The sequence below is a fragment of the Acinonyx jubatus genome, chromosome B4, assembly GCF_027475565.1.
Source record: "Acinonyx jubatus isolate Ajub_Pintada_27869175 chromosome B4, VMU_Ajub_asm_v1.0, whole genome shotgun sequence".
NCBI lineage: Eukaryota > Metazoa > Chordata > Mammalia > Carnivora > Felidae > Acinonyx > Acinonyx jubatus.
The window spans coordinates 132,552,819-132,564,804 of record NC_069387.1 but is presented as its reverse complement, the minus strand read 5'-3'; the positions used below and the strand labels follow the sequence as shown (position 1 = coordinate 132,564,804).

The 11,986-nt window shown below is 51.7% G+C and overlaps 1 non-coding gene across 1 annotated transcript; it reads right to left on the bottom strand.

Moving 5' to 3' along the window:
* Positions 1-10,999: 10,999 nt before the first annotated feature.
* LOC113602949 (U6 spliceosomal RNA) lies at positions 11,000-11,104 on the bottom strand. Its single transcript, XR_003424462.1, has one exon. It is a non-coding gene; the product is annotated as a U6 spliceosomal RNA (small nuclear RNA).
* Positions 11,105-11,986: the final 882 nt, after the last annotated feature.

The following is an 11,986-nucleotide window of genomic DNA, read 5'->3' as shown; positions in this document are numbered from 1 at the left end:
AGAAAACGTGTGGGGTGCCTGGGTGGCTCAGTCGGTTAAGTGTCCGACTTCGGCTCAGGGCATGATCTCACGGTTCGTGAGTTCGAGCGCTGCGTCAGGCTCTGTGCTCACAGCTCAGAATCTGGAGCCTGTTTCAGATTCTGTGTCTCCCTCTCTCTCTGCCCCTCCCCTGCTCACACTCTTGTCTCTCTCTCAAAAGTAAACATTAAAAAAAATAAAGAAAACTTGTAATATATCAAGCTATAAAATTATGGGCTCCTCAGTGGCTTGGGTTTTATACTAATTATCAAAAACACAGATATCTAAAGGTTGAAAAAAAAAAAAAAAAAAAGCACTACCAGTCTTGGGGCCTTGGTCTGAAGGGGCCTTGCTCAGGGACCCTGCAGGAGGGCAGTGGTTATTGGGAGCCTGTCTACCTGTCTTTTTCAGGAGGGGCCAGAGTGCTCTGGGTTCCCACCCATGGTAGCCAAAATAGGAGTCCAGGCATCCAGGTACGAGGCCGAGGGATGACCCATTTGGCTTGGAAACAGAGTCTGCCTCTGGGGCTTCCGCCCAGAACCAGGAAAAAGCCCCTGGCTGCTGGAGCCAGAATTTGCTGGAGCTGCAGAGGCGCCTGGTGAAGGTGAGGCTGGGGAGGTGAAGAGGCAAGTGCTCGCGGGAGGAGGCTTGTCCAGTGAACAGGCCACAGTCCCTGCCCCGGGGGGAACCCTACCATCCCCAGCGGTGCCAGGCAGTGAAGCAGGCAGGACTAAGCTGGAGGTGAGCTTTGGACCAAGCATTAGCTCAGAGGAGGAAGGTTGGACCAAGGGGTTGTTCACACCAAAGACCAAGCATTAGCTCAGAGGAAGAAGGTTGGACCAAGGGGTTGTTCACACCAAAGACCCAAAGGTGAGGGTGTGGCATCTTCCTGAAGATCCACTGTGGGAGTCCTAGGCTGTAGGGGGTGGGACGGTGGTGCAGGGAATAGAAACCACAGGTGCAGTGAAGACCAAGCCAGGCCACAAGGACGCTCAGCCCTGGAAGATGACCTCGTCAGATCTGCTGGTGGGAACAGTCACTCCCATGCAGTATGACAGAGGGATCAGAGGGGAATGGAAGTGGAGGCCAGGAGAATGGCAGGGACACTGTTGAAACTCTGCGCCTGGGGGTGGGGCTGGAGAAGGCTGCCCAGCCCAGGAATGGAAGTGACAAACCACCTGGAGGTGGGGAGAGGTGGAGGTCAAGGACCCTGGCAGGTAGTCTGTGTGGATGGGCCATTCCCCAAGGTGGGCTCCAAGGCCCCCAGATGGCCAGCCTGTGCACACCCCGGGCTCCATCCAACTTACCTGTTGTAACAAAGTTGTTTCTATTGCTTTCTTTTTTTTATGTTTTATTTCTTTTTGAGAGCAAGAGAGACAGAGCACGAGCAGGGGCAGGGGCAGAGAGAGAGGGAGACACAGAATCTGAAACAGGCTCCGGGCTCTGAGCGACCAGCACAGAGCCCAATGCGGGTTTGAACTCACAGCCCTCCAGATCATGACCTGAGCCGAAGTCAAACGCTTAACCGACTGAGCCACCCAGGCTCCTCTCTCTTGCTTTCAACACAGCAGGCGGGGCAGGCCTGTGCTGGCAGGAGGAGTTCTCAGGAGAGTGCACTGACCCTAACGCCAGGTCCCTAAAGTCTGCAGCAAGGGACCTTCTCATCCCTCACAGTGACACTCCAGCCCCTCTCCAGCCACATATTTGTACCCAAGACTGTGCCAGCCTCCGTCACTCCCCACTGAGCACGTCCCTCAGGCCCACTCTCCTTCCCTTGTTCACAACCACACATACCTGGACACATGCACGTATACCCTGCACTTAACCCCAAACGTCTACCCTCAGTGTGCACGCCCACACAGAGACAGCAGGCCTGGGGATTGGATTTCTGAGGTCCATTTAGTCCAGTGTCACCAGATCCCCACCCCTCGCTGAGTCTACACTCCTGTCACCTATCCCTTGGTCCTATGCCACCCACTCCCCCAAACACGCACACATAAATACCCACCTACCTTGATCAGAGGACAAGAGAAGTCCAGTGCTCCTGAGTCTGGGAAGCTGAAGCTGATACAAGCCTCTCGCCTCCCCTGTGCCCAGACTCTGGCCAATGTGACCAGCTCAGGGGCCTCTTCCCTCTGGCCCCCTCATGGGCCTCCACTCAGCGCCCAGGCCATAGTCCCCAGGCCTAGGGCCCAGCTCTCTCCTGACCTGTCCCACCAGCTACATCCCCAGCGGAGCTGGCTCTGGGGCAGGGAGGGGCTGGTTTCTCAGCAGTGGGCGTCAGTGAATGGCTGCTCTGAGCCTCTGGAATCCTGAAGGGCCATGGGAGGCTCCTAATGGCCAGGCTGGGCTGCCCTGGACTCAAGGCCACCTGTGGGGGGCGGGGGAGGGGGGGCGGTGGGATGGTGCCCTGCTGCCTGGCCTCCCCAAATCTACTCTGTCTCCCACAGACCCTGGCTCCTGAGAGATGTCTCCAGTAAGAACAAGGCTACTCCAAATACAGCCACACTCTAGTGGTCCCAGCACCATCCCCACTCCTGATTTCCTTCCGCGTTGCCCCCACCCCGCGTTTAGTTCTGTGACCTTTGAGCCATCTTGTCCACCCACCTGAGTTCTTTTCTGGGGCAAGCTAAAGCAGGGGCTGTCTGCTTTAACACCAGTCCCCTGAGCCCCTCCTGGCTCCCACTGGACCCTGTACTAAGGCCCCGAAGAGGTGAAGATGACCCAGCCCTGGGCCTGAGGAGACCCACCCTGTGGGCTGGGCGGTGCTCTCATCTGCCTCCATCATACCAACAGTAATGATGATGATGGTGCTAATAATGCTACCAATAGTAATGATGATGATGGTGCTAATAATGCTGCCATTTACTGAACACTTACTATCCTCCAAACACTGTGCCAGGGCTGGGCAGGAGCTCACAGTCCGCTCAGGAAGATGGGGACATAGACAGGTCCTTACGGTAACACCGCAGAGATGGTGGATGACATCTTTCCGGCACTCACCCTGAGCCAGGAAGTAGGCTAAGCATTCTCCTGGCATCTCCTGTAATCTCCGCCTCGTCACCTGCTTTTTGCTGATGAGCGCACCACAGCCCACACAATGCTGTGAGGTCAGGTCGATTTTCCTGTGTATTGCTCTCCGTAGTGAGTGAGCTTCTGGAGCCGTGCTGGCCAATAGAACATTCTGTGATGATGGAAATGTTCTGTATCTGCGCTATCCAATGTGACAGCCACTAGCCACTGGCGGCTATTGAGCACTTAAAATGTGGCCACAGTGACCGAGGAACTGAATTGTTTATTTTATTTCATTTTAATTTGTGCTGTCATATTGGACAGTTCTGAGGAGCCTGAATTTTCTTTTCTCTGGGTCCTAGGGCCTGGCAAGAGTCAGCCTCATAAGTGTCTGTAGAATGAGTGAATGAGTGAATGAATGAATGAGTGAATGGTGAATATGTGGACCTGCGATCTTCCCCTGTTCATCCGTTCTCTCGCTTTCGGCCTTTCTTTTCAAACTTGGTTGTTCTCTGATTACCAGGGCAACACCTGCTGGAGTCCAGTGGATGGGGGAAGGAAGTTGTCTGGAGTTCCTGCCCCGTCCCTTCTTGCTTTGAGGCCTGGGGACCAGCCGAACTTGAGGAAGAACGGAGGTGTTTGGGGAGGGGACAGCACAGTTCTGCATGGACAGATTGGGCAGGGGGAGACTTTACTGGTCACCCCCAGTGGATTGCATTATCTCTAAGATGAAGAAACCCTGAGAAGAAGTAAGGAGTCCTGGATTCTCTCCCCACTTTGGCAAATGAGTCATTATACAGCTGCCATCAGGGCACTTGCCTTTCTGGGCCTCAGTTGCCTTTGTAAATAGGTCCCAGGTGCTTGCATGTGATCTCCTCTAGCTCAAATATCTAGAATTCCTCCCTCCAGCTACCTGCCAGGCTGTTAGGGCCTTGAGAGCCAGAAGCGAATCTGGTTCATGTCTGTATTCCCCCCTGCCCATCGGCCCTGTTCTGTCCTCCAGGGTTGAGGGGGCCAGGAGGACACGGCCTGCCCAGTAATGACAAGCTGCCCTCTAGTGGCCCAATGAGGCAATGACCTCACATCTGTACTGCTGTTCTTTCCCACCAAAGATCCACAAACCTGGCAGTAACCTCAAAGGACAGACTTTCACCCAAGCAAAAAAAACCAACCCATTGTGGTGGCCTCCCAGACAAGCGGCACAGGCTTTAGAGTATCCAACTTGGGTTTGCTATAGCTGTGTGATTTTGAACAGGTCACAAGCTCTCTGAGCTCTTCATCTGTAGAAATGGGGATTATTATCAGTCAGCATGGGTTAAATTATACTGCAATAACAAGCAATTCCAAAATCCCAATGGCTTATAAAAACAAAGATTTACTTCTCGTTCATTTCTCACGTCCACACTGGTTTGGATCCATGGAGGCTCTGCTCTGAGTCATCTTGACTTTGGGACCCAGGCTGATGGAGCAGCCCTGTGCTGGAGACTTTCTCCTCATTGTAGGAGAGGGGAGAAGGGAGTACAGAGCTGTGCACTTGCTATGAAATGCTTTGGCCTGAGGGCGCCCGGCTGGCTCAGTCTGGAGAGTGTGCCGCTCTTGATCTCGGGGTTGTGAGTTCAAAATCCACGTTGGTTGTAGAGAGAACTTAAATAAATTTGAAAGAAAGAGAAAGAAAGAAAGAAAGAAAGAAAGAAAGAAAGAAAGAAAGAAAGAAAGAAAGAAAAAGGGAAATATAGAAAAAGGAAGAAAGAAAGAAAAAGGAAGGAAGGGAGGAAGAGAAATGCTTTGGCCTGGACTCACATCTGATCACAACTCACTGGCGAGAATTAGTCGCATGGCCCCACCCACCACAAGGAGGTAGAGAGGTTAACCCTACTATACATGAGTTGAAGAGCCAGAAATATTTGATGAACGGGACTGATGACCCACTGGCATGGTTGTGGGAATACAGTGAGAAGTGCAATGAAGTCCATCCACGTTAACCATTAAAACTGTTACCTTGTAATTCTGTTTTCCTTTTGTATTTACCCTTATGATTTCCTGTGACGTCCACATCAATTCCACCTGCTTACAGCTGCAGGGAAATGGACTTGCAGAGATTCACACAATGAACCAGTGGCTGGACGGAAGGAAGGAAGGGAGGAAGAGAAATGGAAGGAAGAGAAATGGAATGGAAGAAATGGAAGGAAGGAACCAATGGCTGGAAGGAAGGGAGGAAGAGCCCCTCCTACTATACGGGGAGGAAGAAATGGGGCTTTGCCCACCTAACGTTCTCTGTGAGTGTGTTGACTGACAGTGTGATGGTCTTTTGAGGAAGCCTGAAGCCTCTGCCCTCCTCCCAAAGCTGGTCCCTGGCCTTTCCAAGCCCTTCCCGCCCCGCCAGAGTGGAGAGCCGAGGGCGTGGAACAATGAGAAGCCTGTACCACCCTCCAGGACCGGAGTCCGAACATTGCAACCATTCCTACGCAGGGACCCTGCACATTCCCGCCTCTTGTCCTCCTGTTCTGGGCCTGGCCCAGACACACCCACCATATCCTGACAGCTCCCAGATGGTGGGAAAGGAAAGCTCTCAGGACTCTGCAAAACCCCCCCAAACATTTAAAAACCTGCACAACAGTTGTTTGGTTTTTTTTCCCCTGGCCCCCAGGAAGGCTCTGAGCCATTCTAAAATCTTAGCATCTAAGCAGATGGGTAGCCCCTGGCAGGACTTCCAGAGACCAGCCCATTCATTCAAAAAGCATGCCTTCATGGAGGCCCTGCCCAGTGCCAGGCAGGGTGTGGTCTGAGATGAAGAGGCACCATTGCTGCTCTCTACAGACATACGAACAAAATCACACTACGAGATTAGGGCTGTAATGGGGAAAGCTACTCGTGGGGTCAGGGAAGTCTTCCTGGAGGAGGCAAGCAATTGGAAAGTCATCAGGTTCTCTCCTTGGATCTAAACCTTACTTGAAAAACCACCTTCTGCTCATTCAGTCTCCCCTCCCACCACTTACTCACTGACTTACTCACTGACATTCTGTGCTTCAAACACATGATACCACTCACAGGTGTTTTTTGTTTTGTTTTGTTTTTCATGTTTATTCATTTTTGAGAGACCGAACACGCACGAGCAGGGGGAGGGGCAGAGAGAGGGAGAGAGAGAGAGAGAGAGAGAATTCCAAGCAGGCTCCGCGATGTCAGTGTAGAGCCTGATGCGGGGTTTGATCCCACGAACCTAAGCTGAAATCAAGAGTTGGACGCTTAACCGACTGAGCCACCTAGGCGCCCCACCACTCACAGTTTCCAGCGAGGACGGGGTTCTTTCAAGCCTCTATGGGTCTGCACTTGCTGACTCCTTTTCCCCTTAGGGAAAACTCTTATTCAGCCTTCAAAACCCAGCTGAGTGATTATATCCTCCAGGAAGCTTTCCTTGACAAACCCCATCCACGAGAGTAGGCATGTCTTCGGTTGTCTTCAGTTTCTCGTACATACTTCTCTTGCTGCAATCACACTTTTGTAATTCGTTTACACATCTGTCCTCCCCTCCAGTTTGTGAGCTCCTTTGATACAGAGACTTCTTCTTCGTCATTGTATTCTTGGTGCCAGGCCTAGTGCTGGGGTAGAGCAGGTATGTGACATGCCTCTGTAGGGCCTTAACATTTGCCACAACCAGTGGGGCAGGCGAAGCAGGGATAAGGAAATAACTGGCAGGTAATTTTTCCATGGAGAACCTGCCATGAGCTGAGCACAATGCCAGGCACTGGCAGCGGACATTTATCTGGGCTTTAATCACCTGTGGTTCTCAGTGCCTGGCACACAGAAGTGCTCGGTGAATTCACGTGTGTGTCCGAGAGCCAAGGAAGCTTGCCCAAGGACGTGCAATGTAAATGGACGGTTTTATAGGATTTACTATTGTCAGGTCCTGACCTCAAGGTGCTCCCAGTGCAGTCCTCTAGCATGCCCTGGCAGATGAAAAAAATCTGTCTTCATGCACTGGCCTCTTTCTGTAGGCTCTGCTATCTGGGTCAACCCTCCCCCTTGTAAAAAATGCTGAGAACGCAGTTTGTTGTGTCAACATCCCATATGAGACATTTCTTTTTAGTATCTAGAACCAGAAATTTGTCTTTCGTGAAGATTCAGTCTCTCCCTTCTGTCACATAAAAAGAATAAAATGACCTCTTTGTGTTTCTTCTTTCCCTCTGGCTGCCAGGAAGCTCAGAGATAAGTAATAGTATGACAGCATGGGTGAGAGTTGGAACGCTTCCTTCTCAACCCCATGTATCTGTGGCTTCTTTAACAGAAATCTTCTTGTGTTCTTTATGAGAAGAGCAGGTGTAAATAAACATTTATGTAAGAAGCCCTGGGAACTGGGAAAGGGCCCAGGTTTAAGAGCAGGAGACCCTCTCTGAGCCTCAGCCTTCTCCTCGGCAGCCCTTGTACAGAGGCAGACGTCCTCTGAGAAGGATTGGCCACTGCCCAAGCCTCACGTGGGGTCACAGTCAACGTCCTCCCTGCTGACGTTATGAGTTTATAACCTTGAACACATTCACTCTTCTGACCCAGTGTGGCCAGAAGTTTTTTTATTTATTTTTTTAAGTCTTTTTTTTTTTTTCAAGTTCATTTATTTATTTTGAGAGAGACAGAGACAGTGCAAGTGGGCTGGGCGGGCAGAGAGAGAGGGAGACAGAGAATCCCAAGCAGGCTCCGTGCTGCCAGCGCAGAGCCCAATGCAGGGCTCAAACCCACGAAAACACGAGATCATGTCCTGAGCCGAAACCAAGAATCAGATGCTTAACTGACTGAGCCACGCAGGTGCCCCCGAAGTTTTATTTTTGAAGAGGAGTCGGAAAAAGATTTTTCACGTGAAATCTCCTGACATAAATGTTGCCAATTAATTTTCTTTCTTTTTTTTTTTCTCCAAAACACTGTGGTGGGTAACACAACAATCTGGCTGTAGGCCGGGTCTAGCCTGAGGTCCTCCCAGGCCCAGCCAGTCCAGCCCAATCCACGTCCAACAGAGCCTTTTTGGTGTGTTTGGACTGGGGGTCAGGGGGCAATTTACATGATTTCTGCTGAACTCTCCCCTCTGCCAACACCCAAGAGAACTGCCTTGTTCTGAGATGACCCCAGCCTGGGGCCATGTTGGTCCAGGTGGGCCCTGACCCCAGCTGGGCCATACACGGGACACTGCCCCAGCCTTGGATGACTGGTTTAAAATAGGCTTCTGACCTAGAATGAGCCAGTGAATCCCTCCCGTGAGATACTTGGGCTTGAGGCCAGAGAGAGGGACAGATAACTGACACCGATGGCTGGAGCAGGTAGGATATCAAACTTGGACAGCAGAGGGCCATGATCGGGGGGTCAGGTGGTGACTCACTCATGAAATAGGTGTGCAGAAGCAAGAATAAAAAATGGTGTGAGAAATGGGGCGCCTGGGTGGCTCAGTTGGTTAAGCATCCGACTCCTGATTTCACCTCAGGTCATGCTCTCACAGTTCATAAGTTAGAGCCGGCATTGGGCTCTGTGTGGACAGTGCAGAGCCTGCTTGGGATTCTCTCTCTCTCCCTCTCTCTGCCCCTCCCCTGCTCATGCTCTCTCTCTTTCTCTCAAAATAAATAAATAAAATTAAAAAAAATTTTTTTTCTTAATGATGTGAGTCTGAGTGCCTGGTTCTCGTTGTCCTGACGTCTGCTACTTTCCTGTCCTGCAGGGTCTGAACACCCCAGTGTCCTCATGGAAACTTCCCCTTCTTACCCAAGCCAGTGGAGTTGGGATCTATGATGTTTCTTGCACTCATGCACAGGGCATGTGCTTGGGCCCTTTCTGGTCCTGCCTCTGACCAGGGCTGGGAGACAGTTTTCTGATAAATAAATAGCACTGAGCTTCTAGCCCTGGTGCCCCGGCTCTCAGCCCCAGGCCTCACACCTCTGCTCACTTAGCTCGTGAAATCCAGAGCCTCAGAAGATAAGAAGTTTATCCCCCTCAGGGAAGGGAGCCCAGATACATTGGGGCTGGCCCAGCCAGAGAAACTGAGGCAGATCGGGACCGGCTACCCGGTGGGTGGGGCTGGTCCCCCCTCCATTCTTGTGGGGGGTGATCTTTAAGGCCCTGGAAGGGCTCCACCCTCCAGTGGGTCCCCAGAGAGCCCACTCACCCGCCCACCTACTTCTGCCGCACCCTGCCCGCCCTGACAGCCAGACTCAGAGCCCCCACTCATATGCTCACCAGACTCTGGGCTTTCCTGTCCACCCTTCCCCTCCCTCATGCTGCAAACCCAGGTGGTGGAACCCTCTGGATGGCCTGGGTGGGTTCTTTCTCTCTGTACTTATTTCCTCCTCTGTAAAACATTCTCAGTCCCACTATTTTTCACCTGGCACCCGTTCCCTCTTTTAGGCAACTGCCACTGCCTACCCCTGCCCCCCTCCTCGGACCATGTGATCAGTAGGCTGACTGCCCCTGGCTGCCGTGGTGGGCACCAGAGCTGCCTGGCAATCGGGGCCTCCCACGCCCTCAACTCATGTGTCCTGGGGGCCAATGCAAGTTCATCCCCTGAGATTTCACCGCAACAAGATGCATGCCCTCCCCTGAAATGAGGGCGCCAAGGGCTGTGGGAGCCTGGGACTCCCAGGGGAACCTTACCACCCGGTGGAGAATGCCCGCACAAAGGAAACCAGGACTGAGGGAGACAAAGAGACAGACGGAGAGATGGCATGTCCTGGCGACATCCTTGAGCCCTAGGGTTCCAGCCAAGTGTGAGTCTGGAACCGAACCCTTTTATTTCAGCTGTTTTCACTTTGGTGTCTTGTGCCTGCACAAGGGCTGGGTGGCAGTGAGGGGCAGCCGCGTGGTCGGAGAGGGGGTGGGAAAATCTCTCCAAGCTGCAGAATGCCCTGCCGGAGGGGCAGGCACAGCAGGGCCAGGCTCGGGTGAAGCCAGAGACGCACCCAGGGCACAGGATTGAAGGGGGCACCTGGGTGTGAGCCCGAGGCGCCTCTCTGGCCTCTCCCCAGCCCGGCTCTGCAAGATGGTGTATACAAGACCCGGTTTGCCCCCTGAAGGAAGAGCAGCTCCAGCCCTCGAGGCAACTTTTGCCTTCCTTCGTTCCTTAGATGGGGCCTGTGCAAGAGTGAGCCCTGGTCTGGGGTCAGGATTTCTGGTCCAAATCTCAGCCCACTGCCCTGTGACCTCAGCAAATCCCTATGACGATAGAATGGTAGTTGTGTCCATGTGTTCTCCCCCTTTCAAGGAGGCAGACGTTTGGGTTTTTGTTTGTTTGTTTGTTTGTTTGTTTTGAGAGAGAGAGAGCGCGCGCGCGCACACACACACACACAGGAGCAGGGTACAGGCAGAGGGGGAGGGAAAGAGAAGATCTCCAGCAGGCTCCACGCCCAGTGCAGAGCCCGATGAGGGGCTTGATCTCAAGACTTGGAGATCATGACGTAAGCTGAAATCAAAAGTTGTGGGACGCTTAACCGACTGAGCCACCCAGGCACCCCAAGGAGGTGGACTTTTTTTTTTAATTTACATCCAAGTTAGTTAGCATATAGTGCAATAATGATTTCAGTAGATTCCTTAATGCCCCTTACCCATTTAGCCCATCCCCTCTCCCACACCTCCTCCAGTAACCCTCTGTTTGTTCTCCATATTTAAGAGTCTCTGATGTTTTGTCCCCCTCCCAGTTTTTATATTATTTTTGCTTCCCTTCCCTTATGTTCATCTGTTTTGTATCTTAAAGTCCTCATAGGAGTGAAGTCATATGATCTTTGTCTTTCTCTGACTGACTAATTTCGCTTAGCATAATACCCTCCAGTTCCATCCACGTAGTTGCAAATGGCAAGATTTCATTCTTTTTGATTGCCCAGTAATACTCCATTGTATCTATGTACCACATCCTCTTCATCCAATCATCCATCGATGGGCATTTGGGCTCTTTCCATACTTTGGCCATTGTTGATCATGCTGCTATAAACATGGAGGTGCATGTGCCAACAATAAGGAACACTTTATGAATTTGTGTGTCATCCTTGCACAGGGGCCATGCTAATACTCTCTGTATCGTTCTAATTTTAGTATATGCACTGCCAAAGCAAGCACAGGAAGTGGACCTTTTAAATGAACATACAGCCCCCCGGCTAAAGAATATACTTCCCAGCCTCCCTTCCAGCTAGAAGTAGCCATATGACTAAGTATTGAGCAGTAGGATGTAAGGGGATGGGAGGGGGACGGCCATCATGGAGTGTCCTCCAAGGAAGGAAGGGGTCACACTTCCCTCCCCACCTTGCTGCTGGGGGTGCAAGCGAGCCCTCTGGATTTTGCCAACCAAGGCATCACGCCAGGCACGGGGAATAGCCACAGAGAAGCACAGATCCCTGGACATGTGTGGAACCAGCCATCAGACCAGCTCCAGAAAACTTCCCATGAAAGGTGCTGTGAGAAAGAACATTCTATTTGGTTTAAGGCCCCGTTGTTTTCGCATCTCTGTGCCTGAATCCATATCCTAACTGGTACTCTGCTTCATGTACTCCAGCTACTAGTTTGGTTGTCCCAAGTAGGGGGAGGGGGTGAGAGCTACTGGTTTCTAGTGGATGGAAACCAGAGATGCTCATTATCCCACAACACACAGGACAGTCTCCCACAACAAAGAATGATCTGGGCTAGGGGCACTTGGGTGCCTCAGTCAGTTAAGCATCTGACTTCGGCTCAGGTCATGATCTCAGGGTTCTTGGGTTAGAGCCTCGAGTTGGGCTCTGCTCTGACAGCTCAGAGCCTGGAGCCTGCTTCGGATTCTGTGTCTCCCTCTCTCTCTGCCCCTCCCCCACTCACACTCTGTCTCTCTCTCACTGAAAATAAATAAAAATAAAAATAAAATTTTAATAAAAAAAAAAAAAAGAATGATCTGGGCTAAAATGTCAATAGTGCTGCTGCTGAGAAATTACTTTACCTACCCTCTCTGAAATAAGTGTCCCCATCCCTA